This window comes from Syzygium oleosum, unplaced genomic scaffold (genome assembly GCF_021117445.2).
Source record: "Syzygium oleosum isolate NSW1041296 unplaced genomic scaffold, Sole_v2.1 Sole_v2.09, whole genome shotgun sequence".
Lineage (NCBI taxonomy): Eukaryota > Viridiplantae > Streptophyta > Magnoliopsida > Myrtales > Myrtaceae > Syzygium > Syzygium oleosum.
In genome coordinates, this window is record NW_026607493.1 from 2,075,767 (window position 1) to 2,102,368 (window position 26,602).

At 43.4% G+C, this 26,602-nt stretch overlaps 1 pseudogene; it reads left to right on the forward strand.

The window, feature by feature from the left end:
* The first annotated feature begins 1,875 nt into the window (after positions 1–1,875).
* The window catches only part of LOC130138920 (MDIS1-interacting receptor like kinase 2-like), a 28,231-nt pseudogene continuing 3,504 nt past the window's right edge, over positions 1,876–26,602 (forward strand).

The following is a 26,602-nucleotide window of genomic DNA, read 5'->3' on the forward strand; positions in this document are numbered from 1 at the left end:
TGAATAAATATACTGAATTGTCCGAGATTCCGGGGGGCTCGCGGCCGCGATTCCGGGGAGGGCGAGGGGGTCGCGGCCGCGGCCGCGATTCTGGGGAAGGGGGTCGAGGCGGCGATTCTAGGGAGGGGGGGCGTCGCGGCCGCTATTCCGGCAGGGGGGGGAGGGGGGTCGCGGCCGCGATTCCCGCCGGGGGGGTTCGCGGCCGCGATTCCGGCGGGGGGTCATTTTGATATTTGTTGTAATTCGTTTTGCACATTTAATATGCTTCCTTATATTTTTAGTGGAATCTGATGTGGTCAAAATTTCACTAGGTTCTTCCGACGAGAGCCAGAGATTGCTATTTATCAGAGGCGATAGTCTGTTTGTTTCATTTTCTCAAGTTTATTTCTTGCTCTCTGAAACAAAATGGTAAGCAGCCCTAATACATGTTCATATTTTTTAATATATTTGTCTAACCTTTTTACTTGTCAGTATAAACGTGGAGGTCACATGCGTGGTGTGGTTTCACAAAGAAGACCAGCCCCTTCTGCTTCCTCGGCCTCGTCCCCATCCCTCTCCTCTTCCCCTGCCCTTTCATCCAACCCTCAACCACCACATGTTCATGGACAACATGAACACATTGGCCCATCCTTCGACCCTCAACAGCATATTAAGGGAGAACTTGGGGACATGCGAACTGCCCAAGTGGATTTTGCTCTATAATCGGGGCACGCGCGCGGCTGTGATGTATTTATGTGGCATACTGGCTGTGTGGTTGACTAACGTGCAGGGACGTGCATGAGGAATTCCAAGTAGGGTCGCGTGTGATTGTTAGTTTGGCTAATCGTTGTGTGTTATGCGTGCTTTCGTCTGGCGGTACGTGAGTGCCTACGTAGGGTTTGGGGTTGTACACTTATTGAGATTCGTCTCACGGTTGTATAACCGCCACTTTCAGACCCCTAGCCATAAACCCAGGGAACCGCCTCCTCTTTTTGGAAGTCCGGGGAGCTGCTTTTGGTGCCCAGTGGAACTGCAGATGAGTTTCCGGAGGCTCAAGCCCGAAGAATCAGGAACAGAGTGGAAGACAGTGACTAGTAGCTTCCCTAGGGTAGTTTCTAGGAGGTGTGTAAAATAGATCGACCTATAGTGAAGTTAGGTTAACCAAGCCACCCGATCCTTTTTGTTATGTCGGTGGTTGCGAATGCTAGTTTGCTATATCTGTTTGTAATATAATGTTTGTATATTTGGTGCTGTATGAATATGTTGTTTGATTGTTATGGTGGTCTACCCCGTCGTCGTCATCTTTCTGTCCGGGGTTTTGTTATTCGCTTCCGCATGTGGCTCTGATGTTTGGGTTGGGTCGGCGACGTTCCTGGGACGTCGCATCATTTCGACCGCAGCAGGGGATGTCGCGAGCTCGTAGTGGTTCGGGGCGTGACATCATGTTTCTGATTTTCGCACTGCAAGGCTGTTAGGCCAAATTCATCAAATTGGACTATTATTGCCGGCACCATCGGGTATATTGCTCTAGGTATTTCGTAATTTTTTAAATTTCAATGGGCACTCAGTGTCAGACAACCCTTTTATAATTGAACTTTCACTAGGTTCTTTGATTTTTTAATCTTCTTATGGAAATTAGTTTACTAATTTAGAGCTTTCAAGTTCTATGTTGATCGGAAAGTCTTCCGATTTCCCTGATAAGGAAGAGTTGGCTAATGAGGAAAAACATCATAATTGATCCATTTCAAGGATATTAAGTTCACATTACCTAAATGACGCTGGCACTTGAAGCATCAAACAAAATCCTTTGAAATTTGCCAAAGCATATTCTCTCATGCTCAAATCAGTTATGTAAGTGTAAATTAAGTAGAAATTCGTACTTGTAATCATCATGTAATGGGAAGCAATGTTGTCAACTTGAATATAGCTTGTGATTGAGGTTATAAAAAATCGGATTTTTCAACTTGCAGAGCTAACTTATTCTACAATTCCTACCGAAAAGTGTGACGTGTATAGCTTTGGAGTCGTCGCATTAGAGACAATCGTGGGAAAGCATCCAGGAGATCATGTGTCTCGGGAATGTTCATCATCTTCCCAAACTGAGTCGCCAATGCTATTGAAGGATGTGCTGGATCAACGTCTCTCTCCTTCTAGACTTCGTCTTCAAGATGCGCAAGACGTGGTCTCAATTGCCAAGCTAGCATTTGCTTGCTTGCAAGCCGATCCGCGGCTTCGACCAACCATGGGACAAGTCTCGCGTCAGCTTCGCATTCAAGTACCTTTGGAAATGCCACTCTCTGCGGTCAGCTTAGAGCAACTTTGCGATCTCAATGTCAGGAAATTTGGAGCATTCACAAGAGATGGTAAGTTTTGAATTTACTTTTCATGTGTTTTTTTGTTTGGTTCATAATAATGATGACGATGGCCTTTTGAATATCTTCTTAGTTCTCACTCATCCCAACCATGTGATTTATGATTTTCACTGCAGAGCCAGCCTCTATTTGAACATTATAGGAATAGTGTGATCTTTATTGTTTGGAGTCGTGGAACCAGAAATAATTATGGGAATGCTTCTCGGGAGATCTCATCTCACAATTATTTCAAAAATTTTGTAGAGCAATCAAGAAGTGAATTTGCAAATGCATTGGGTCGACATATATTGCCTTCTTTTAATCGAAATGTAAACAACTTGTAGTTTTTGCTTCTGGAAGAGATAATGATACTAGTTGTCTGTGAAATTTTATGAAAGTGCAATATCATACTTGAACTTTTAATTAGTTCAATTAAATCACTTTTGACTAATATGCAATGCTATCCTAGAATTTTTAAATGGTTCAGTTCCTTACGATAATTGGATCTACCTAATTTCCAGATTCAATAAACATAAGTTGATCATTCATACTTATGGAGCCATTAAACGTCAAATTAGCATCTTTGAACCATTCTAAATTGACGTTTACGTAAGGCCATTTCATTATCTTGGGTAATGAGAAAATTAACCTGACTGTGAGTGTATCTTTACCATTTTCATTGTTGTCAAACCTGTCAAAGGCTGGAGCTGGTTTCAGCATCATCCCTCTTCGTCTCCGCACTCATTATCGCCCCCGTTGCCTCTGCATGTTCGCTTCATGAAGGTGACTACATATTTCATAACTCTTCGTTATTGGAGATGTGCCACTTATGCAATTTTCCAAACGAGTTATTTAGGACTTACATTGATAAAAATTAATTTCTATCTCATTCAATTATGTACTGGGGCACTTATCATCATACCCACGTAAGACGTCGAATAAACGTCAACGTGCCACTCGGTGTTAAAATTTCGGATATTACACTTGCAGAGTATATAAAGGCATGAAAGATAGAAAACAACCCATCTATATTTATACCAAAAACGTGAAGGGCCCTAACATCTCTCCGTCAAATACAGATACTCGTTTACGAAATAAAACTCTTTGCCTTTTCACATATTTGACCAACACCAACACGGCGATTAAGTTACGTAGTTAATTGACTTGCATATTCGAACTTCTCTACAATCAAATTCCGTGTCAACAGCTCCTGTCAATTGGTACTAGCAGTTTATAAACTTTTATCGATTTGTAGTGTTATACTCGAATTTTCAATTTTTTCATTTAAATCAGTTTTGACTAATGTGTAATGTCTTCTGAGAACTTTCAATTGTTCCAATTCGATCCCTAATATGTTTTCACATGTTTATTGTCATCCTTGCATTAATTAATTTGAATGAACTATGGCATGGATACCAATTCAATAAAACTTGAAATAGCAAAACTATAATACCGTATTTTTTTATATGTGCACTATTCACTAAGAAAACTTGTTCTTTTCTCAACACACTATCTGCCACTAAAAATTTTAGGTTTTTTGTCCCATGAAGAATAAGGATAATGACTTTGAAACCTCTGCGACTAAAATGTTCTAGAAACTTAATTGTTTTCTTTCGAAGCATAATGAAAAATGAATTACTGCATATTTGAAGAATGAACTACTGTTGTTTTTTGGTAATTATAATTAACGAAATTATTCAAGCGTGGTCATTCGAGGTTGGCGTGTGTATTAGTACCATAAAACACTGGATGAAAGGGGGGAGCCTGTCGCCGCCCCTACTTCACCGGCCTTTCCCCTCCGAATCATATCAGGGGACTCGCAACGGCTTCGTCGAACCAACTGAGCTCGTGGCAAGACGAGACGTTCTACCTGCGGTAAACTAACTGGAAAATTAGAAGCACACGCCCACACAGATAACCAGAATGGATTCCTTGGACTACACCTTGCTGTATGGACATGCCAATGGACTGGTCCTTGAACATACAGACGTAATTTAACGGTCAATAAAGAAATTCGTACCCATGGAGACTCTGTTCACCGGGCCACTCACCTATTATATTTACGACATCAAAATGGCATCAATTAGACTTTTTCCATTACTACAGCTTGCATAGGTAAGCAGATTGGCATTTGGATTTTCGAATGCAGCACCATGTTTTTTGAAGGTTTAGGACAGGTCGTCATATCCAATGACTAAGACCTCATAAAAATGAATCTACATTGTAAGTACAAGCATTTACAAATCCGCATGACGATCGGTCATTACTAGGAATGTATATTACATTTTCTTTGTTACTGGCGATGCACACCAAAATTTTCATAGATCTATTGCCTCGAAGACCAAACCTTAGTAAAATTGGACTTTCTAAAGTATGTCAAAGTACAAAGGTTTAGAATGGCATGTCATAACCTTATTTGTTCATGAATAGAAGTTTTATAGTGTGCTTTGGACTCTTTATTTCTTCGTAGATAGATCTTGGTTCATTGACTTTATTAAGCAGTTCCTATAATATCAAATTGATTTTAGAAACACTAGTCCTTAGCCTCGTTAGAATTCGAAGATGAGGTCTACGCTTTATCAAAGACAGAGATGATTCTGGACTTACCGTATCTTGCTTTAGTGCGTATGTGCACTTATAGATGTGGATGCCGCTTGCGGAAAATATGGTTTGCAGGGCATGTGAATACTTTATACATTACATTTGTTTTTAGTCATAGTCTACACTTCAGCATGAAATTGATTATGCAGTCGACCGAACTTGTTTCATTGCTATATATTGAGTTTCCAGAGACATGTTTGGCATGCGCAACCACTTGAGTTGGAAATGAGGTAAATATGCGCTGTTTTTTTGTCGGTTATATATTTTAAGGGATTACACTGTCATTGCATCTCTAGTTGTACCCCTAATGCTAACGTCTCTATTGAGAGCTATTGAGCTTCAAAGTTTACTCACAAGAACTGGGATGTCATGCCAAAATTGCTGCCAAACGTGTTTTCCATGATTTCTTTTCTTCTTGAGATTGAAATTGCAATTTTCATCTTCACATAAGGTGAGGATGCTTTTTTTTTCTTGGATAAGTAATAGGCTGAGGTTGCTTGAATGCAAAGCATAATATATTTCTTGGGCATCTGACATGTGAAATTTTTTTTTTGGAAAAGATTATAATCGAATTTATCTTATGGACATTATGTTCGCATATATATGTGCAGGACCTGAAAGGGCTTCTAATCTAGACTGCACTTGAAACTTGTGCATGGGAAGACTATTTCGAAAGGGCTAATACTAGATTGCACTTGAAATTGTTTGTGCTGAAGACTGTCCAATGGCTTCTCTTTCGTTCATTTATGATTGTGGTAGTTCCATCCTCCGGATCTCTCCTGCATGTTTTTCCATCTCACTCTGTTGCTTCAATAACTTCAGTGTATCACTTTTCAGTCTTGCTTCTGCTATAAATGAGTGACTAAGCCCAGAGGTCCAAAAACTCCAAACAGGACAAGGGTCAAGTAGCTTGGCAAAAGTTATGCTTGGTAAGGGATCAATTCATATACAACTTTTTTGTTGCCAGGTTACCTTGTATGAGATTGTCAAGAGAAGACAGGCTTCCTCTATGCCGTAACAGGATAAATTTTACATTGGATGATGCAGAAATAAACCATTGGCAATCACTCGGATTTTTTCAGTAGTATCTGTTGAGATGAATGCATGTTGGCTTTTCTTGACTGGCTTAAGGTATTCGTTCCTCTCTTGCATTTTTCAGCTTGATACTTAGCGATGCTCCTTTTATTCATCTTTCACAATGAAAAACTTAGAACTTGAAGGAGCTTTGGTTTCTGATTTACGAAGCAGCGACAATTTCTGCTGGAGTCGAGCTGCGGAGTAGTGGTTTTCATTTCACGCGTTCTTTAGGTATTTCCAGCAAGCAATCACTTTGTTAGTTCTTGAAATGAGAACAACGTAAAAAGAGCGGATCCAGACGAAGACACCCACGTCTTCTATTGTTATTGCCTATAGGCATATTGCAACTTAATTCATTAGTTAAATAGGGAGCAAGGTTAATTTGATTATGCTATTGAGTCCTTTTCTTCCCTGTTTGTTCTTATCAGGCTTATCGCGGTGGAGCCTACTTGCGCTGCCCATTACCCAAATCTTCTCTTAGTTGATCTACTACATTATTCATGCTCAGGAGAGCAACCGATGTATCGATAAAATGGATTTTTATCTATTCATGTCCATATCATCTTTTAAGGGAGAGATATCCGTTTTAGTGTCTACTTTTTTTCTTTTTTTGGGGTCAGATTTTAGTGTCTACGGTAATCTATATGAAAACTTTATATATTTTTGTCACTTTTAAAGATTAAAATTATAAAACGGTCGAGAAAACTATACATTACTTTTTAAATGGATAAACTACCCATTAGCTAAAAAGGGAAAAACTATTGAAATTTCCACTCAAAAATAAAAATTACTCTTTTTTTACAGAACGGTCTGGCTAGCATAATGGTGCAGTTATCTTAATTTTTGACGGTGCTGTTGTGGCCACACATTTGAATTCATAAGAGATGGGCCCCCATTTCCAGGGGATGAGATCCTTCTGGTTAACATAAAGGGATCAAATTCAAGTGACAATGTCACACCCCGAACCCCATCAAGCTCGCGACATACCTCATTGGTCGAATATTGCGATGTCCTAGGATGTCGCCGACCCCCACACATCAGAGATAAAGCACTAGCGAAAGTAACACACCCAGACAATACTTGGAGAGGGGTAATAGGGAGAATATATATATACATGCACACCGATCTACTAGAGTTTACACCACCGACGTCAAAAAGGATCAGTAGCCTGGGCATACCCTAACTCCAAAAATGGGACACTTCAAAACCTTCACTTTACCCCTAAACTAGCCCCTACGCCCCCTGGGTGGCATCCACTCCGAGTCCGACTCTCCAGAACCCGAGTCTGAATTCCCCTGAGCCACCTGCTCGTTTGAGGACTCAGAGTTCGCCTCGATCTCAATTGGGTTGTCCTCATCACCCGACTCTAGCGGAACTTCAATCCGCCCCTCTTCTTCGAACTCCTCATCTGGCTCTTCCTCTGGCTCATCCTCAGGTTCCTCTTTTAGTTCTAACTCCGGATCTCCTTATGGTTCCTCTTCTGGCCCTGCTTCTTGATCTTCTTTTGGTTCGTCTTCCGGTGCTTCTTTAGGCTCTTCTTCGGGGTCTTCTTCTCCGGGTTCCTCCTCTGGCACTGCATCTAGATCCACATCCATAGGATCATACCCTGCCTGTGATTCCTCCGGCTCCAGATCAGGTTTAGCCACTGAAGGTTCGGGTACTGCAGGTACATGCTGATGTCCTGACTGTGCGAGACTGGTATCCAGGCTAGTCATCTCGCCATCGGGAGGGGGTATGGCCGACAGATCCCAATCCCCTACTCCGTCAAAAGGGACATCAAAGCCTCTAACAGGACCAAACTCGTCCATCCCATCCCGAAAACACCAGGCGCTATAGGTGTGGGCCTGCCAAAGGGGTTGCCCTATGTCTACCTAGACTACGGTAGTATGCTTGATCCAGATCATATTCTCGTCTATCGGGTACTCTACCACGTTATGGTCGGTGTGTATCGAAATACCAAAACGTCGAGGCGGCGGCGGTGGGAGATTCATGGTTCGGCCCGGGGTTTTGAAATGGTTTGGTTGAAATAACCATGAGACACATCTCAGCAAGTAAATACCCTAAACCCCACCTAGGCTAACACGTACCTCCAGAAAAATTCAAACACAATCACATTCAACTACCACTTACCAGGCACACAATTGCACTTACCTGGGCTTTTGATACGCGCAATCTGCAGATTAGTCTCAAATTCACAAATTCCAATCACATGCACATTGCAAATTAATTTCATGCTCGAAACACAAGTCGAACATATGGCATTTCCAATTCCACATTTCACACACTCGTTCATGTCTCACCACACTATTTTCATTAACTTGCCAGTGACCCGCGTTATAGTACACGCCTCAGGTCCACTTTCAATTCATGGTCCTCACATGACCGTCTCATATTCACAATACTCCTTAGCCCGCGTTCTAGTACACGCCTCAGGCTATGTTTCTTGCCCGCGTTACAGTACACGCCTCAGGCTCAACATCATCCACCTACGGCACAACTCACGTTATAGTACACGCATCAGGTTGGTAGTCTTCCGATAATACCGGGCATCGTCCCGCATTAAAGTACACGCTTCAGGACAGCTCACTTCCCCGTGTTACAGTACACGCCTCAGGGACTTTCGTGACCATACGCACGACGTACATAAAATTTCTCGTTCGTTCATTCGCTCAAACCTCATACGAACATGCTCGATTTACACACCAACATGCCAAATTACCAACCGATCCAATTCAACCCATGCTCGCATTGAATCCCACACATTTCACATGCTCAATTAACACACAAACATGGCCCATTTTCCAACCAATCCAATTCCATTCACACGCGCACAAGTAAACTTGAGTTTTTTTTTTTTGGCATTTAAAGCCAAATTTCACCATTCACGGGCGTCGTACTTCTACCGACACCCCCCCCCCCCCCCCACAAACCAACACGTACTATATCTTAATCACCAATATGCATCAATTCGGCCATAGAATGAACAGTAATTCGGCCACCATAGAAAATCACAAAAACGGCACATTTAGGCCCGTTTTTCGCACAATAAGCTGTAATAATCACTCGTAACCGTTCCAATCACAAAATCAATCAATTCTAACTTCCAATCCACCTCAAAAATCATTACAATTTCATCCCAACAACTTAGCCAAAGTAGTCCAACCATTCCTCTACGAATAACCCCTAAAACTAGCTAAAACGGGCCCGAACTAACCCGAAAATACCCGTTATCCTAGGCGAGGGTTAGGATATCACTTACTTGTGATTACTACGCGAAATCAAGGCCTCAACGGTGGCTGGACAGAGAGGAAACAGCGACGGCGGCGGCGGCGATAGGCGGTAATGGTTATCGGCAACTCACCGGCGGTCACGAGCGGCGGCGAACGGCGGCGATTGGCTGCTGGCTTTCTTGGCTGCTCTTGGCTGAAAAAGGGTGGCTGAGATGGTGTTTCGGTGAGGGGGAAAAACAGGGGAGAGAGAGAGACAATGAGGCGGTGGTGGTGGCTTCAAGGGCGACCGGACGGTGGCGGTCCGGCACGGCGGGGGAGCGGCGGCGACGGCTGGCCTGGGCGGCTGGCCACGGTCACGGTGGGAGAAGGAGGAGGTTCGGCCGGGAGGGAGAGAGGGAGAGAGATGCCGAGAGAGTGAGAGAGAGAGAGTGAGGGGGAGAGAGAGAAAATGGGAGAAATAGTCTAAAGGGCCAATAATTGGTGTCTAGCACCTTAGTAAATGACCATCCTACCCTCCTCTCTAATTCCAAATCAACGACCACTTTATGATATTATCCTAAGATCGACGGCCAAGATCAATCCTTACCAAAAATTTCCAGGGGCAAAATTGGAATTTCACAAAATTTTCAAGGGCAGAATTGTCCCAAAATTTCTATTTCTAAAGTTAGTGTGAAATGACCAAAATGCCCCTCTCACATTATACTTGGCCTTAACAAAGTCCTAGGGGTAAAACGGTCATTTTCCATTTCTTGCCAGAATTCGAATTTTCTGAAGAATTCGGACAAATCTGAGGCTGACTAAGCCAATAACAATGTCGTCCAGTTATCCTGTCGTGACCTTCATAATTTCCAATGCCCAATCTTGGTCTTTAATTAATGACTAAATTTAATTAACGTACCTTGAGCGTATCTCAAACTAACAGGTGACTTTTGGGGAAATTCGCACTTTCGATCCGTGTTCGATACTGAGTCAAGCCACGTTAAGTTCACTCGAATCGTGACGACCTCGGTTGTCATGTAATCGCGAGGATCGATCGCTAGTTCCGACTGGCGCGATCGTTTGGTATAGATTTAGGATCATTCGTCAACACATCTTGTGGTCAAGCGGAATCACCCGCGATCCACTCGTGTGACAGCAGCGAATTGATCCCTAACTATCACGACCGACCTCCCGCTTTTATCGCAAAAAGGGGGTTCGCCTGGTACGTGCTAAGTCTAGGTTCGGGACTTAACTCGGGTTCTCCCAAGCCCATACCATATCGCGACTTAGGGTTTAAGTTTTTAACATGCAGGTGGTTTACATTAAAGAGTCGCCACTAATCGATTTGGGGTGGGTTGATTAGGAACCCAAATAGGGTGATGGGAGAATCACCCTATTCCTACGAACCAGAGATTAACTGAGTTCGAGGACTTGGTTACACTAGTTGGATAACTAATGCCTTTTCGGTACCATTTTACCCTGTTCATTTTGAAAACATTTGTCAGGCAATTTGGATTGATTTTAAGACCTTTCTTCTAACATGCGAAGTGATCAAGTGAGTGCATAATCAGAAATGATTAATGGTCAAAATAAATATGCAACCCTAGGGTTCTAATCCTAACTAAGTCAAATGACATTCAAAACACAACAATTCATGCAAATGTATTAAAAACATGCATAACAATACAACGGTAATGTCGCGATCGACCTCCCGAGCTCCCTTTTTTATCGAACATGCAAAAAGAAGGGGGGCTCGCCTGGTACGTGCTAAGTCTAGGTTTGAGACTTAACTCGGGTTCTCCCAAGCCCATATCATATCGCGACTTAGGGTTTAAGTTTTTAACATGCAAGTGATTTATATCAAGGAGTCGCCACTAATCGATTTGGGGTGGGCCGATTAGAAACCCAAATAGGGTGATGGGAGAATCACCCTATTCCTGCGAACTAGAGACTAACTGAGTTCGGAAACTTGGTTACACCAGTTGGATAACTAATAACCTTTCGGTACCATTTTACCCTATTTATTTTTTGAAAACATTTATCAGGCAGTTTGGATTGATTTTAGGATCTTTCTCCTAACATGTGAGGTGATCAAGCGAGTGCATAATCAGAAACGATTAGCAGTCAGAAACACAACAATTCTTGCAGCCTAAGGTTTTAACCTTAACTAAGTTAGATGACATTCAAAACACAACAACTAATGCGATTGTATTAAAAACATGCATAATAATACAACGGTAATAAAAATAACATGCAAAATATTACCGCACAACCTCAGGCTTGTCTAATTTAAACAATACAATAACATGCATAATAATACCACAAAAAATTAAAACAATTAGAAATATCACATAATTTAAAAAAAAAACTTTTAAAGAAGAAAAAAAAAAGAAGAGACAAAAAAATTTTAATTTTTTTTAATTTTATTTTAAAAAATAAAAATAATAATAAAATATTAATATTAATATAATATTAAAACCCGGGTCGGGTCGGCGGATCCGGGTCGGTCGGATCCGACCCGGGTCAATGGACCCGACCAATTACGTTGACCGGGTCGGATTTCCGGATCCGACCGGGTCAAAGGGTCAACCCGGGTCATTGACCCGGGTCTGGACCGGATCGGGCCCGGTCAGGTGGAAAAAGACGAAATAGGGCCGGTTCGACCGGGTCGAACCGGCCCTATTTACTTGCAGACCGATTGGACCGGTCTGCAGGCCGGTCTGGGGATGGCTCCCGCGTGTCTAGGCACGCGGGAGCTTCGCCGGACGACCCAGGCCACCCATGGCCTGGGTCTTCACCCCACAAGCCCTACCTACCTGTTCCGATGACTAGGCTTGCCGTCCGACTGGTCGATCGCCGACCAGCGGCCAAAGACAAACCCGGCTCTTGGAAGCATTTCATCGAGCACTTGGCGTGCGCGATGAAAATCAGAAGATTTCGACCTCCTCCGGCGACCTGGTCGGCTCCGACGGCTATGGTTCGCTTCAGACGGTGAGCAGGGACCGGGACCGACATCGGTATGGGCCGGGATTCGCGCGAAACGGCCGGTGCGAGTCCTGGCCCAACCACGCCGGAAAACAGGGGAAAACAAAGGCGGTTCTCGGCCGGGGGCTCACCGGTTGGCGACGCTTCTGAGGGGCTTACGGCTGGTCTGGGGATGTCGACGACCACTACTGGTTCTCTTTTGGCTCCGGCGTGACCTCTGTTTGCGCTCTCTCTCTCTCTCTCTCTCTCTCTCTCTCTCTCTCTCTCTCTCTCTCTATTCTCTCTCTTCTCTTTCTCTCGATTTTTCTCTCAAAATGGCCGACCGACTCCTCTCCTCTCTTTCTCTGGTCTTTTATGGTCGCGATACAAGCACGGCGGTCGCCGGAAGAGCTCTCAGTCTCTCAGTCTCGCTCGATCTCTCTCTTTCTCTCCCGGCTTCTCTCTACTCTGTTTCTTACGTAAAACGGCCGACCTAGGCTCTCTGGCTCTCTGTGTCGCCGCCGTTGGCTCGGCGGCGGGGATGGATGGCTGAAGCTGAGGCGCGGTGGCCGCCGGAAGCTCCCTTTCTCTCTCGGTTCACAATCTCTCTCTCTTTTCTCTCTTTGTCTCTCTCTCTCTGCTCTGTTTCTTTCGCAAAACGGCCGACCGCCTCTCAGTCTCTCTCTCCGGTTTTTATAGACGACGACGCTCGCCCTCTGCCTCTCTGCGTTGGCGTGACGACGGCCTGCACCGGCCTACGCCACCCCACGACTTTCGTGGCCATTTGCAGGCCGGTGTAGAGCAGAGCAGGGGGGGCCGGTTCAGTGAAGGTGTCGAGAGACGGGGAGGAGAGGAAGAAGGGGATAAGGGAGAGCCCGGGAAATCGGGGAGGACGAGACTAGCAATTAATGCCAGTCCCGTCGGCGTGCCTCTTCGGCCTTCTTCTGGCCGGATAGCGACGGCGCGGAAGCGCTCAGCCGCTCACGTTCTGCAGCCGACTACAGGGGTGAACAGGAGAGAGAGAGCGACCATGGACGGGGGAAGAGAAGGAGAAAGGGAGCTGGGCCGGGCCAGGCCCAGCTCGCGCGGGGAAAAGAAGAGGAAAAAAAAAAAGGCGGGCTGGGCCCGCGCAAGGCGAAAAGGAAAAAAGGAAAAAAAGAAAAGGGCCAGGTCGGCCCGGCCCCGACCCGACCCGACTCGATTTTTTTTTTTTTTGATTTTAATAGACCCTATTGATACAAATGTGCCTAATTCCTATATGCAATGCATTAAAATAGAAATATTTTTTGTTTTAGGAATTAAAGAAAATTAACTCCTAAATTTTGTGTAATTAATTTTTGGGCCAATTAAAATAGGTGTCAACAGCTGCCTCTCTTTGAAGGTGAGCTCGTAGAGTTTGCGCTCGTAGAGGTTACATTCAAAGATAAAAATGACACCTAAATTTGGCCCATGCATGCTCGATGAATGCTATTTTTGGCGAGACTGGTGTCCCATTTTTATGATGCGATATAAGATGATGCATGTTAAAGCAAATAAAAACATACCTGGGGCTACTTACCTTGCCGAAGGGTAGAGTAATTCCAGATAATTGATATTGTGTGTCGAGGACACGAACCTGTCTTCGGTCGCCTTGACGGGGGGAAATGGTTTGTCTAGGACCCGAACCTTTCTTCGGTCGCCTTGACGGGGATTGCTTTTGTCTAGGACCCGAACCTTTCTTCGGTCGCCTTGATTGGATTTTGTTTGTCTAGGACCCGAACCTTTCTTCGGTCGCCTTGACTGGGGATTGCTTTGACAAAGTACCTGGGGGTCCTCGCCCGAGGATTTGATGGTTTGCCTGGTGGGTCCTCGCCAGCAGGTCTTGAAAAGCTCAAACGATGAGCACCTGGGGGTCCTCGCCCGAGGATTTGATGTGAACATGGGGGTCAGTCCCATGCTCAGGAGAGTGAACAATGGGGTCAATCCGATGTTCAGAGGGTGAACAAAGGGGTCAATCCGATGTTCAGAGGATGAACAACGGGGTCAATCCAATGTTCAATTGGTGAACAACGGGGTCAATCCGATGTTCAGAGGGTGAACAAAGGGGTCAATCCGATGTTCAGAGGGTGAACAAACCGGGTCAATCCGATGTTCAGAGGGTGAACAACGGGGTCAATCCGATGTTCAGAGGGTGAACAAAGGGGTCAATCCGATATTCAGAGGGTGAACAACGGGGTCAATCCGATGTTCAGAGGGTGAACAACGGGGTCAATCCGATGTTCAGAGGGTGAACAAAGGGGTCAATCATATGTTCAAAGGGTACCATAACAATTGTAGGTACATGATTTTTTGAACCGGGCATGGGTAGAATATACTTACCTGGGCACGTTCCTGCCTCTTAAGGGCGTGTCTCCTGTCAGACAAGTTTTTTGTGCAAAGACATACGTATTCATCGGAGAAATAGACAACTGAGGCTATTCTTGAATATCGTATGAAATATCTTGACCAGCTAGTCAAGATGCTTTTCTTTTTCAAAGAAACACCCTGTTTACCTTCTGGGTAGTTTGAAAAGAAATCTGATGAAATACCTGGGATTTCTTACCCGGAGGTTTGATGTATCATCTGCTGAATACCCAACCTTTTTCAAGGCATCTCTTTTGTGATGATAATGAGGGCTTCTCCAGCGCCCGAATTTTCGTGTTCTATCACTGGGGATTAGAACTCTGAGCTGCAAAAGCATGCTGTGTCAATTCCACTTAGGGAGCGGAAGAAATTTTCTGTGACATCTTTGGAGACGCTCCAAAGGTCATATGTTCTTTGAGTCTTTGAGGATATTTTACCTGTCAAAGAGGGTTAGCGCAAACATGCATGCATTCATCAAGGATAGACAAGCTAGGCTATCCCAGAATGTGTATTTGAAAGTTCATGCATGATAATTTTGCCATGTTTGCATCACCAAACATCTACCGAGGGTCAATCAAGACAATTTTCGCTTGGGAGGTGGACTTCTCGAGATGCTGAACGAGGGATCCTCAGTCAGAAAGGACTTTCCACTCGCTATCATTGAAAAGGGCTATTTGTCCCGTCCATTAATGCGGGAACATCGAAAACACTCAATCTGATCGTTATCACATCCGCAAGGGTCTGAGTTTTCTCGCAAGCAGTACGACGCTGCCAATATGAGAGGTCTTCTTCAGGGTCGTAATGTAGGCTTGGTCAATGGCTTAACGAAGGAAACTGTATGAGTCAAGGCCATGAAAGAAAATATTCTGCAATCATCTCCGGATTTACAAGTCAAGAACCCTGCAAAACGAGATAGAAATAGTCTTGCTTGCACTTCCTCGAGCGTTGTTTATAAACATTTGAAATTCCATGTTAAATCAAGTGCCCTAATCAGAAGAGACTTCATGAGGGATGTAACGTGGGCTCAGTTCACAGGTTGAGAAATGAAAGGATCGTTAGGCTCAAAAATGTGTGTAAGGGTGAAAATTGGTGATCATCTTAGCGTTGTCACCAGCCTTCTTCTCCACCGTCGGGACTCTTTTGGAAAACTCCCTAGGTAATCCCGTGCTTTTTCTTGAGGAGCTTCTGCGTCAAGCATTTTCCTGGATACCATTCTATCTCTGTTCCAATTGCTTTCTCAAGAATAGGTTTGTCTTCATCTATCATGTGACAGATCTTTGTCAAGACAGAGTTCCTAAAGTAGGAATTTGTATCGAAGAAGAACTCAAGTTTAACCCTTTGGGGTCGTCTTTTTCATCGTTTTTCTTCTTCTCCTTTTTCTTTTTCTTTGTTTTTTTCATGGGCATTGGCCTTGCTTTTACCAGGCTCACTGCTTTTTCATGCCCCTAGCTTTTAGCATTTTTTTGCTGCTCTTTTGGTGTTGTCAGGACTAGCCTAAACAAGTTTGAGCAGAACAATGTTATTAGGCTCTTGGAGTCTTCATCTTCATTCGGTACTTTGGACCCTGATGCTCAAATTGTGGTAACTTTTGCCTTGCCCCGGTGTGGGGGATGATCACCAACTGGGTTCATACGAAATGGAATCACCGGCTCAATTGAGCTAGCAAGGGATATAAGTGTATGGGATAGAAGAAGAACTGCTCTTCGTCATCCTAGGGCACTTAAATTATCGTGAGAGTTCACCTTCAATAATAACATTCAAAGATTAATGCAAGTGAGAGCAAGAAAATTTCTATTCATCTTTTCACCTTGTGCGATCTGTTATAGCTGATGATCATAGAAATTTTTAGATATTACAAACTCCTCATCCTTCTTGTCTTGCTCAGTTCTTAAGTGAAAACATCACTGTTATCAATAAGATGTTGGCATTTTGAATAGGCTTTAGTTTGCTGCTTCTCTTTTGACAAAGCCCTCTTAGCCTTGACTGTCCGGCCGTCGATGGTGTGCTTGTCTTGGAAGACTCTGTCGAGGACTGCCGGATTCGTAAAGACGACGAGGCCGAAGCCAAGGGGGCGGTGACCGAAAAGGGAGGGACGCTCTTCTTGCTCCCTCTGAATTTGAATTCTCCCTGTGATGCTGGTTTACCTCAAGCTGCCCCAATGTGGGGCAGTTCTTGACAGGGGTGATTTAAAAGGAACCTTCAAGTGTATGAGTTCAAATGGTCAAGCAAAGGATCAACAATAGTGTATGGGGTAGAGAAATGAACTGCCTCTCGTCATTTTGACTATCGTACCTTATGCGAGAAATCCCTTTACCTTGTAGAAATGAAACTTTTTCACTCATCTTGCAAGAGTTTGGTATGTGAGAATGTGTATAGACTAAGGATTGCCTCTCATCATCCTGACACACCTCGTTCAATACATCGGAGCAGTTTGACACCATTCGTCGAATTGTCAAAATTTTCACAGAAATTTGGTGAATTAAACAAGTAAAATTATCATGCGAAATTCTTTCCAAAAGATATGCAATGCACTTGGGGAAAGGTTAAACATTCATTTGCTTTAACATGTTTCCTCTTTCTTTTGATTCTTTCAACTCTTAAAGTTTTAAGGGAAAGAAATACTTACTTATGCTGCAGCAGCGACGAGGTAAACCTGTAAGGCAATAAGAAAGACCGTGTTTATGAACGGCTCTTTGAGGGACAGGAATTGGGAACGATACAACATTACCCTTCATGATTCCCCTCATTTGAGATTAAATTGACAACTCCTTGAGTTTTCTCGGATGTTGATAATTCCCTTCTGACACAAGCAGGAGTTTATATTAGAAATGAGAGGATTGAGGGTAAACTGAGAACGATACAAATTACCCTTCTTCCATTTTGCCTTCAAAGCTAGCAAAGTCTTTTCTCCTCTTTACTTTGTTCAGCCTTCTTTGTCTCAGTCTGCTCCTTCATACTCTTGGTCTTGAAGCTCGAATGAAATCCTCTATAATTAGGAGTGCTTCCAAATAGAGGGTTCTATCGTTAGCGCATGCTGTGTCAATGCGGTTCCAGCATGTTGAGGAGTTTCTCATGAATGTTCCGATTCCTGATTGCACAGGCATGTGCAATTGCTTGCATGGGGATCTTCGCAGCAAAGCTAATTTCTGCTTTAAAGGTCTTTGACGGGTATGGGCATGACTACCATTGAGACTTTCGTGGTTGCTAGGATCGGCCTTGACGCAAGTTTGTCATGTGCGAAACCCTTTCCGGTTAGACTTGCTACCATGAGTGTTGTTTACTCAATTTTGTCCTATGTAAACGGAAAAGACATGTCATTTCCATGCTAAAGTGGATGAACTTTAGGAACGAAATACACCCTTTTTGATGGACTGGGAGATTGCATGCCCCCTAGTCTACTCTCCCAATTAAGCATTTCTTTGCATGTTTCATTCGAGAGATTCCAACATTGGTGCTCTATCCGGCTCGCTAGCACGTCAGAGTCTAGCATGTTCCCCAGTTCATTATCTGCAAAAGAAAAGGGATGGAATGTCATTTCCAAAATTTGTTTAGGAATAAGACATACCTTTTTCTTTCAAAAGGGGTAATCTTTTCTTGATCTGCCCCCGACTTTTGTACGAAATGATGTTTCGCTCATCATGGTGTCAAGGAATGCTCAGCATTCTCTTTGACTCTATGGGGCTGATGTCACCCACTGGTAGTAATGAGATTTGCCCCATGCTTCATTTGAAGGTTGGATGATCTTTGCTCGGACTGTCCCTATTGGATTAGTTGGTCTGCGATCATTACCAGGGTCTGATGTGCTCTTCAGTTTGTGTCATTTCCAAATGTCCCCTTTGTAATAACAAATCAAAAAGGAGTATGCTCTAAGACACGAAGTGAGCGAGTTAGAAAAACAAATAGGGCTATGAGCATGCACGTTTTTTCACCACCGTTCTTTTTTTGTCTTTTGAAAAATGATAAAACGTTTGTTTTATTTTCAAAAGCTTAGAAACGAGGAAGCATGAGGAAGCCCGGGCCTCAGAACACTTTCCTTTTCGTGGCTGGATATCATCAACGGGCCGGTTTGGGATACTTCCTCAGGCCCTCAAAACAAAACATTTGTAATTCTTTTGAATAATTCAAGCGAATTACATTTGTTGGAATGGAAATTGCAGTACTAAAATTCCAAGCATAATTAAAAATTCAAAAAACTGGGAATCTTAGAAAACAGCTGAGACTTTAGAAAGCAAGAAAAGCTCCCACATAGGAGGATTCAAACTATTAAATATGCCTCTATTCTAAAGGAGGAAAATTGAGTCTGCAGTTTACTCAATGACGACATCCGCGCCTCCTGCTTGACTGGGTGGTGCGTTGCGGAATGAAAACATCTTTGCATCCAATAATTTCTGGACCTTATTTTTCAAGACAACACAGTCATTGACGGAATGCCCCGTTTCTCCCAAATGATAGTCACATGCCACAGAGGGATCGTAGTTGGGGAAACGCTCAGGATTTTCACGCTTTGGCTCCTTAGCAAGCAACCTCTTTTCCAGGAGAATAAGCAGGATCTGAGACATAGGCCAAGGAAGTGGCGTGAACTGCTTTTTGTTATTTCGCCTTTGGGGTGGAGGGATACCGGTTTTGTATTGTTCACATTGCATGAACTTTGGGCATAGGGTGCTCAATTCCTTAGGATCAGGGGACTCGTGGACATTATCAGCTATGACGTCTTTACCCTTTTGGTTGACACTGGAGGGCTCCATTTGAATTATCATCCCTGGTCTTGGATAGCAAAGCGGAGTCATGGTGAGTTGGTCTAAGAGGACTGACAGATGTTCCACTTGTTTTGAGAGTTGTCGAAAAAAGGCGAAGACTTGCTTCATTTCGGTCTCCATGTCCGCCACACGAGTTGTCATATTTTTTTCAGCCATTTTTACTTGGCGGGTTGGTATAATTCGTAATTACCTGTTAAAAAAATGGCAACGAATGAGTATAAAATCTCATAAATGATCAGTCCATGACTGAGTCTAGTATTGCATCTGTCTATCACGTATTTTCTTTATTTGCAAAAAAATAAGGGAAGCAAAAAAGGTTTTTATTTATATTAACATTACAAACGGCATCCCCAGGGTTCGAACCCCGGTCGCCTCGGACCGTTTCGCTCATCCCGGATACCACTGGGCCGAAGGCCACGGTGGTGTCATTAAAGCGCAAAACAAATATTTATAACAAATTTTCTCCCTTTTGAAAATGACAAGAAATCGTATAGGAGAACAGTAATTTGTAATGTACTTATAAAAATAAAGGTACGAACTGGAAGTAAGTATTCTAAAAAAGTTTTAGTAACTATTTCTTCCAAAACAATTACGGTATTAAATCCACAACTAACCTAGACTAATCATGGACCGACCGGGATATATAAAAATAAATAAATTGCAAAGTGCATGAATAGAAAACTTACTTTACCAGGAACCATGGCAATCACAGAGACATGCGCATGAGGAGTGAGGTTCGATTTCTATTTAGACTGGTTCAGCAAAATGAAATTAAAAGGGTGCCTGACCGTCGCAGCCTCGCGTTGGTGTCAAGTCCTTTTAACCTCGGCCAAATCGAAAGGAATATCTTATATTCACGCGAATAGCGGCTAAAGATATTTCTTTACGATTTTTTAGAAATAAATTTCGGAGAAAAGAAAGGCAACCTCTACATCGCGGGCTCGCGTTCGAGGTCGTATCTTTCTTAACACCATCCTAAAGTGCCCTATTGCGGCCCAGGTCTGGCAGCGTGGTTGTGTGTGCAATAGTGTAGTGCTAAATCATTAGAGCATGCACAACAATTCATAAACAATCAATTTGAACCTGCAAACACAGATAACACCTTAATGTCAGGATCATACCTAGAGTCCTTGCTGCCAAATAAAAATCATTTTGAACAGGATAAAAATTTTTTGGCCTAAGTCCACTTTAAAAAAATGCAGGTCCCCAGCGGAGTCGCCAGTCTGTCGCGACCGACCTCCCGCTTTTTTTTTAACAAAAGAGGGGGGGCTCGCCTGGTACATGCTAAGTCTAGGTTTGAGACTTAACTTGGGTTCTCCCAAGCCCATACCATATCGCGACTTAGGGTTTAAGTTTTTAACATGCAAGTGAATTATATCAAGGAGTCGCCACTAATCGATTTGGGGTGGGCCGATTAGAAATCCAAATAGGGTGATGGGAGAATCACCCTATTCCTGCGAACTAGAGATTAACTGAGTTCGGAAACTTGGTTACACTAGTTGGATAACTAATGCCCTTTCGGTACCATTTTACCCTATTCATTTTTTGAAAACATTTATCAGGCAGTTTGGATTGATTTTAGGATCTTTCTCCTAACATGTGAGGTGATCAAGCGAGTGCATAATCAGAAACGATCAGCAGTCAGAAACACAACAATTCTTGCAGCCTAAGGTTCTAACCTTAACTAAGTCAGATGACATTCAAAACACAACAACTAATGCGATTGTATTAAAAACATGCATAATAATATAACGGTAATAAAAATAACATGCAAAATATTACCGCACAACCTCAGGCTTGTCTAATTTAAACAAGACAATAACATGCATAATAATACCACAAAAAATTAAAACAATTAGAAATATCACATAATTTTTAAAAAAACTTTTCTTTTTTTATCGAGAAAAAAAAAGAAGAAAAAAAAAAGAGAAGAGAAAAAAAAATTTAAATTTTTTTTAAATAAAATAAAATATTAATATTAATATAATATTAAAACCCGGGTCGGGTCGGCGGATCCGGGTCGGGTCGGCGGATTCGGGTCGGTCGGATCCGACCCGGGTCAACGGACCTGACCGATTACTTTGACCGGGTCGGATTTCCGGATCCGACCCGGTCAAGGGTCAACCCGGGTCATTGACCCGGGTCTGGACCGGATCGGGCCCGGTTGGGTCCCGGTCCGGTGGAAAAAGACGAAATAGGGCCGGTTCGACCGGGTCGAACCGGCCCTATTTACTTGCAGACCTATTGGACCGGTTTGCAGACCGGTCAGACCGGTCTGCAGGCTGGTCCGGGGATGGCTCCCGCGTGTCTAGGCACGCGGGAGCTTCGCCGGCGAAATCCGGCGATCTCGCCGGATGACCCAGGCCACCCATGGCCTGGGTCTTCACCCCACAAGCCCTACCTACCTGTTCCGACGACTAGGCTTGCTGTCCGACTGCTCGATCGCCGGCCGGCGGCCAAAGACAAACCCGGCTCTTGGAAGCATTTCATCGAGCACTTGGCATGCGCGATGAAAATCAGAAGATTTCGACCTCTTCCGGCGACCTGGTCGGCTCCGACGGCTATGGTTCGCTTCAGACGGTGAGCAGGGACCGGGACCGACGTCGGTATGGGCCGGGATTCGCGCGAAACGGCCGGCGCGAGTCCTAGCCCAACCACGCCGGAAAACAGGGGAAAACAGAGGCGGTTCTCGGCTGGGGGCTCACCGGTTGGCGACGCTTCTGAGGGGCTTACGGCTGGTCTGGGGACGTCGACGACCACTACTGGTTCTCTTTTGGCTCCGGCGTGACCTCTGTTTGCGCTCTCTCTCTCTCTCTCTCTCTCTCTCTCTCTCTCTCTCTCTCTCTCTCTCTCTCTCTCTCTCTCTCGGTTTTTCTCTCAAAATGACCGACCGACTCCTCTCCTCTCTTTCTCTGGTTTTTTATGGTCGCAGTACGAGCACGGCGGTCGCCGGAAGAGCTCTCAGTCTCTCAGTCTCGCTCAATCTCTCTCTTTCTCTCCCAGCTTCTCTCTGCTCTGTTTCTTTCGTAAAACGGCCGACCTAGGCTCTCTGGCTCTCTGTGTCGCCGCCGTCGGCTCGGCGGCGGGGATGGATGACTGAAGCTGAGGCGCGGTGGCCGCCGGAAGCTCCCTTTCTCTCCCTGTTCACGTTCTCTCTCTTTTCTCTCTTTGTCTCTCTCTCTCTGCTCTGTTTCTTTCGCAAAACGGCCGACCGCCTCTCAGTCTCTCTCTCCGGTTTTTATAGACGACGACGCTCGCCCTCTGCCTCTCTGCGTTGGCGTGACGACGGCCTGCACCGGCCTACGCCACCCCATGACTTTCGTGGCCATTTGCAGGCCGGTGCAGAGCAGAGCAGGGGGGGCCGGTTCAGTGAAGGTGTCGAGAGACGGGGAGGAGAGGAAGAAGGGGATAAGGAAGAGCCCGGGAAATCGAGGAGGACGGGACTGGCAATTAATGCCAGTCCCGTCGGCGTGCCTCTTCGGCCTTCCTCTGGCCGGATAGCGACGGCGCGAAGGCGCTCAGCCGCTCACGTTCTGTGGCCGACTGCAGGGGTGAACAGGGGAGAGAGAGCGACCGTGGACGGTGAAGAGAAGGAGAAGGGGAGCTGGGCCGGGCCAGGCCCAGCTCGCGCGGGGAAAAGAAGAGGAAAAAAAAAAGAGGCGGGCTGGGCCCGCGCAAGGCGAAAAGGAAAAAAGGAAAAAAAGAAAAGGGCCGGGTCGGCCCGGCCCCGACCCGGCCAGACTCGATTTTTTTTTTTTTTTTTGAAAAAATTTTAGTAGACCCTATTGATACAAATGTGCCTAATTCCTATATGCAATGCATTGAAATAGAAATATTTTTTGTTTTAGGAATTAAAGAAAATTAACTCTTAAATTTTGTGTAATTAATTTTTGGGTCAATTAAAATAGGTGTCAACAGGTAATAAAAGTAACATGCAAAATACTACCGCGTAACCTCATATGTTTGTTTAATTTAAACATGACAATTTATGCAATTATAACAACATGCATAATAATACAACAATAAATTAAAACATTTAGATATACCACATAATTTAAAAAAAGATCTTTTCTTTTTTTTAAAAAAAATTGAATTTTTTTTTCAAAAAAAATAAAATAATAATAATACTGAAGAAGAAGAAAAGAAAAAAAATTATATATTTTTTAAATTTTTTAATTAATTTTTGTAATAATTAATTTTTTAAAAATATAATATAATATAATAATAAAACCGGGTCAGGTCTGCGGATCCAGGTCGGTCGGACCCGACCCGGGTCAACGGATCCGACCTAGGGCGTTGACCCGGGTCGGATCGGCTGATCCGGGTTGAAGTCAACCCGGGTCGTTGACCAGATCGATTTCCTCGCCCGACCCGGATCCGACCCGATTCTCCCCCTTCACAGACCCGCTTCATTCCCCTATTTTCCTCTTAACCACGGGCTCGCCGAAGGCGGTTGAGACGCTACTCGTCTCAGCCTGGCACCGCCCGCTCCGGTGTTACCCCAGGCATCCCTGATCGTGACTCGACCTCACCTGAGTCGTCGTTCGACCACCCGGTCGCCGGCCAACGGCCAAAACTAAATTGGCCTCGTTCAGGCATTTCAACAAACACTTAGGGTGCGCGATCGAAACAAAGAAATTTTGACCTCTTTCGAGGCTCCGGCCGACTCCAACGACCACGATTCACTCCCGACAGTGAGTATGAGCCGGGATGAGGATCGGTATGGGCCGGGATTTGCGCCTAACGGTCGGCGCGAGTCCCGGTCAAACCGTGTTCACAAACAGGGGAAAACAGGGGTGAACTGGAAGAGCTCACCGGCCGGAGCCGCGCCTAGAGTGGATTTCCGGCTGATCCGCGGGCAACGGCGAGGCTACTGGAACCTAGGAACACTCCAATCCTTCCCTCTCTTCTCTATTTCTCTCTAACTCTCTCTCAATTTTTTTTTCTCTCTATGCTCTGTTTTCGGACCGACCTCCACCTCCTCCGTTTTTCTTTGTCACCGTGACTTGGGCGGTCGTCGCCGGTCGGTCTGTTGGCACCGGCAAAGCAGCTGGCCTCCTCACCAATCCCTACAAACCAAAAAAAAAATTTCCTTTGCCACGAAGTCTCATAAAGAAGAAAATAATTGACCGTTAGCTTTTTACTCGCCACACAGGGCAAGTAACTGGCATCGTGGGAAGAAATCGAAACCATAATTCAAACACTTTAAGAAAAAATAATAAAAAAATTATCGTGTGTGAGACTGTTAAATAAAAATTACAAGAAGTCAAAAGGTATACTGTTTCAGAAGTCAACCAACTACCAAATGAACAGTAACAAACATGACTTGTGTAGTCAAAAAGTTATATAGCTAACCACGGGCTATGTAAGTTGTTGATTATACAATTCATCTATGTTGTCAATGATATAGATATAGTTATATGTTTAGAATTGTGAAAATACATCATTTTATGAGATGATTCAATGGTCTCGAAGAAATACCGTACCCGTAAAATCTTTCACTATTAGATTGAAATGTAATAGATCTAAGTTTCAACTTATCTCAATAAGGAATGTTGTGATTTTTCATTTTTCAAGCTAACGGTGAAGGCCTGAGAGGCACGGCTTTCAAGTTCTTCTTTTCTTTTAAACATTCTAAGAGTAAGAATTGAGCAAGAAGAAAGCCATTAACCATCTTTTCTGTCTTTTGGAGTTTCTCTTCCGAGCAACTTTTTCCTTCTTTTTTGCCACACAAACTGATAAAGAAGAAAGTCATTAACCGTGGTTGTACCTTAGTCATCCGGACCAATTCATACGAAAGAGATCAATTCTGAAATTTATCGCTCAATGGATTGACACTTGAGATTTCACTAAATATCTTAATCTATCAAGAACCTTTTTGTGATGGTATATAGGGTTTCAGATGGCGTAGTAGTAATATTTCCCATTTGGCATGTGATGGGATTTGTTCGTGCAAAATTTACAAGAGTTTTGAAATGAATGCTTGCTAATTGCCCTGAGGATAACTTTAATTGGGAGTTATGCTTCTCATTAGAGGAATGATGTCTTATTCGATACGCGTGAAATGGGGCAAATAATGTGAGTCATGGGAAGTAATTGAAATGATAGTTTGAATACTTAAGCTGCATTTTGTCATATGGATTTCTTGCCATGATAGGTTTGGATATGATATGATATGATATGAAATCAAGGGATTTGGCTATATCATATTTACTATTTGGTGAATTGCAGTAATAAAATCGGATATTTTCACATCATGTCTTGTTCATTGTTTGGTATGAATGTCATATCAATGTAAATGAACCTCAAAATTATACAAACGGAGATGGTAAGAATCTCTCACGATACTTTTGCCTACTTCATTTTTATTTGCTTATTTTTTTATTATTTCCCTCTCTTTTTTTATCTCTTTTCTTTTTTTATTTCTTTTTCCCCTTCCATCATTCTCTAATAAAAATTTATTAAATAGTAAACTATACTAATATACCTAAAATAATAAAATACCTAAAATATGTAATAAATATAAATACTAAATATAAATATTTATATATTTTGAATTTTTATATTAGAATTCAAATATTAATTATGTTCAAATATTATTTTAACTTTATTAATTTAAGAAGTTTGTTATTCGAGAAAAATAATTTTTATATTATGGATATTAAAAATCATATATGCCTTTATCCCACCTGTCTCATGGAATAATTTTATCCGGACTATAATGCTCTTATATTCGACTTTATTCTATCTTGGACAGAGGATATAAATTATCTAGTCTTGAATTTTATCTTGACTATTATATATAGCCAAAGGGTTCTTCTTTAGTCACACATTAGTTGGTTAATATCAACCGTACAACAGTATTTCATCACCATGAACATAGATTAACACAAATCAAACCAGAAATCCTAACGGCAATTAAAGAAAACAATAAAAAATTCGGAGAAGATTTTCAACTAATGAAACCAATCAACTTGTAAATTTCGGTCTCACAACCAACATTCCGAAATTTGAGTCAATTCCGATCACATTTGGCCATCGATTCGGACCGCAAAATCGCTGCCCCTTTTCTTCTTCTCGGCGTATTCTTCTCGGTGCTCTCTATCACTTTTCTCTTCTCCCTCCTCTCGGGATCCACGCGCGAACGCTCCACTCTTTCTTTTCATTTTGACTTTTCTTTTTTGTCTCGTTTTTTTTTCTTTTTTGTCTCGTTTTTTTTTCTTTTTCAAATTACATGGGCCCCACAGAGGCGGACCTCGGCCAACACTTTTTGTTTTCTAGT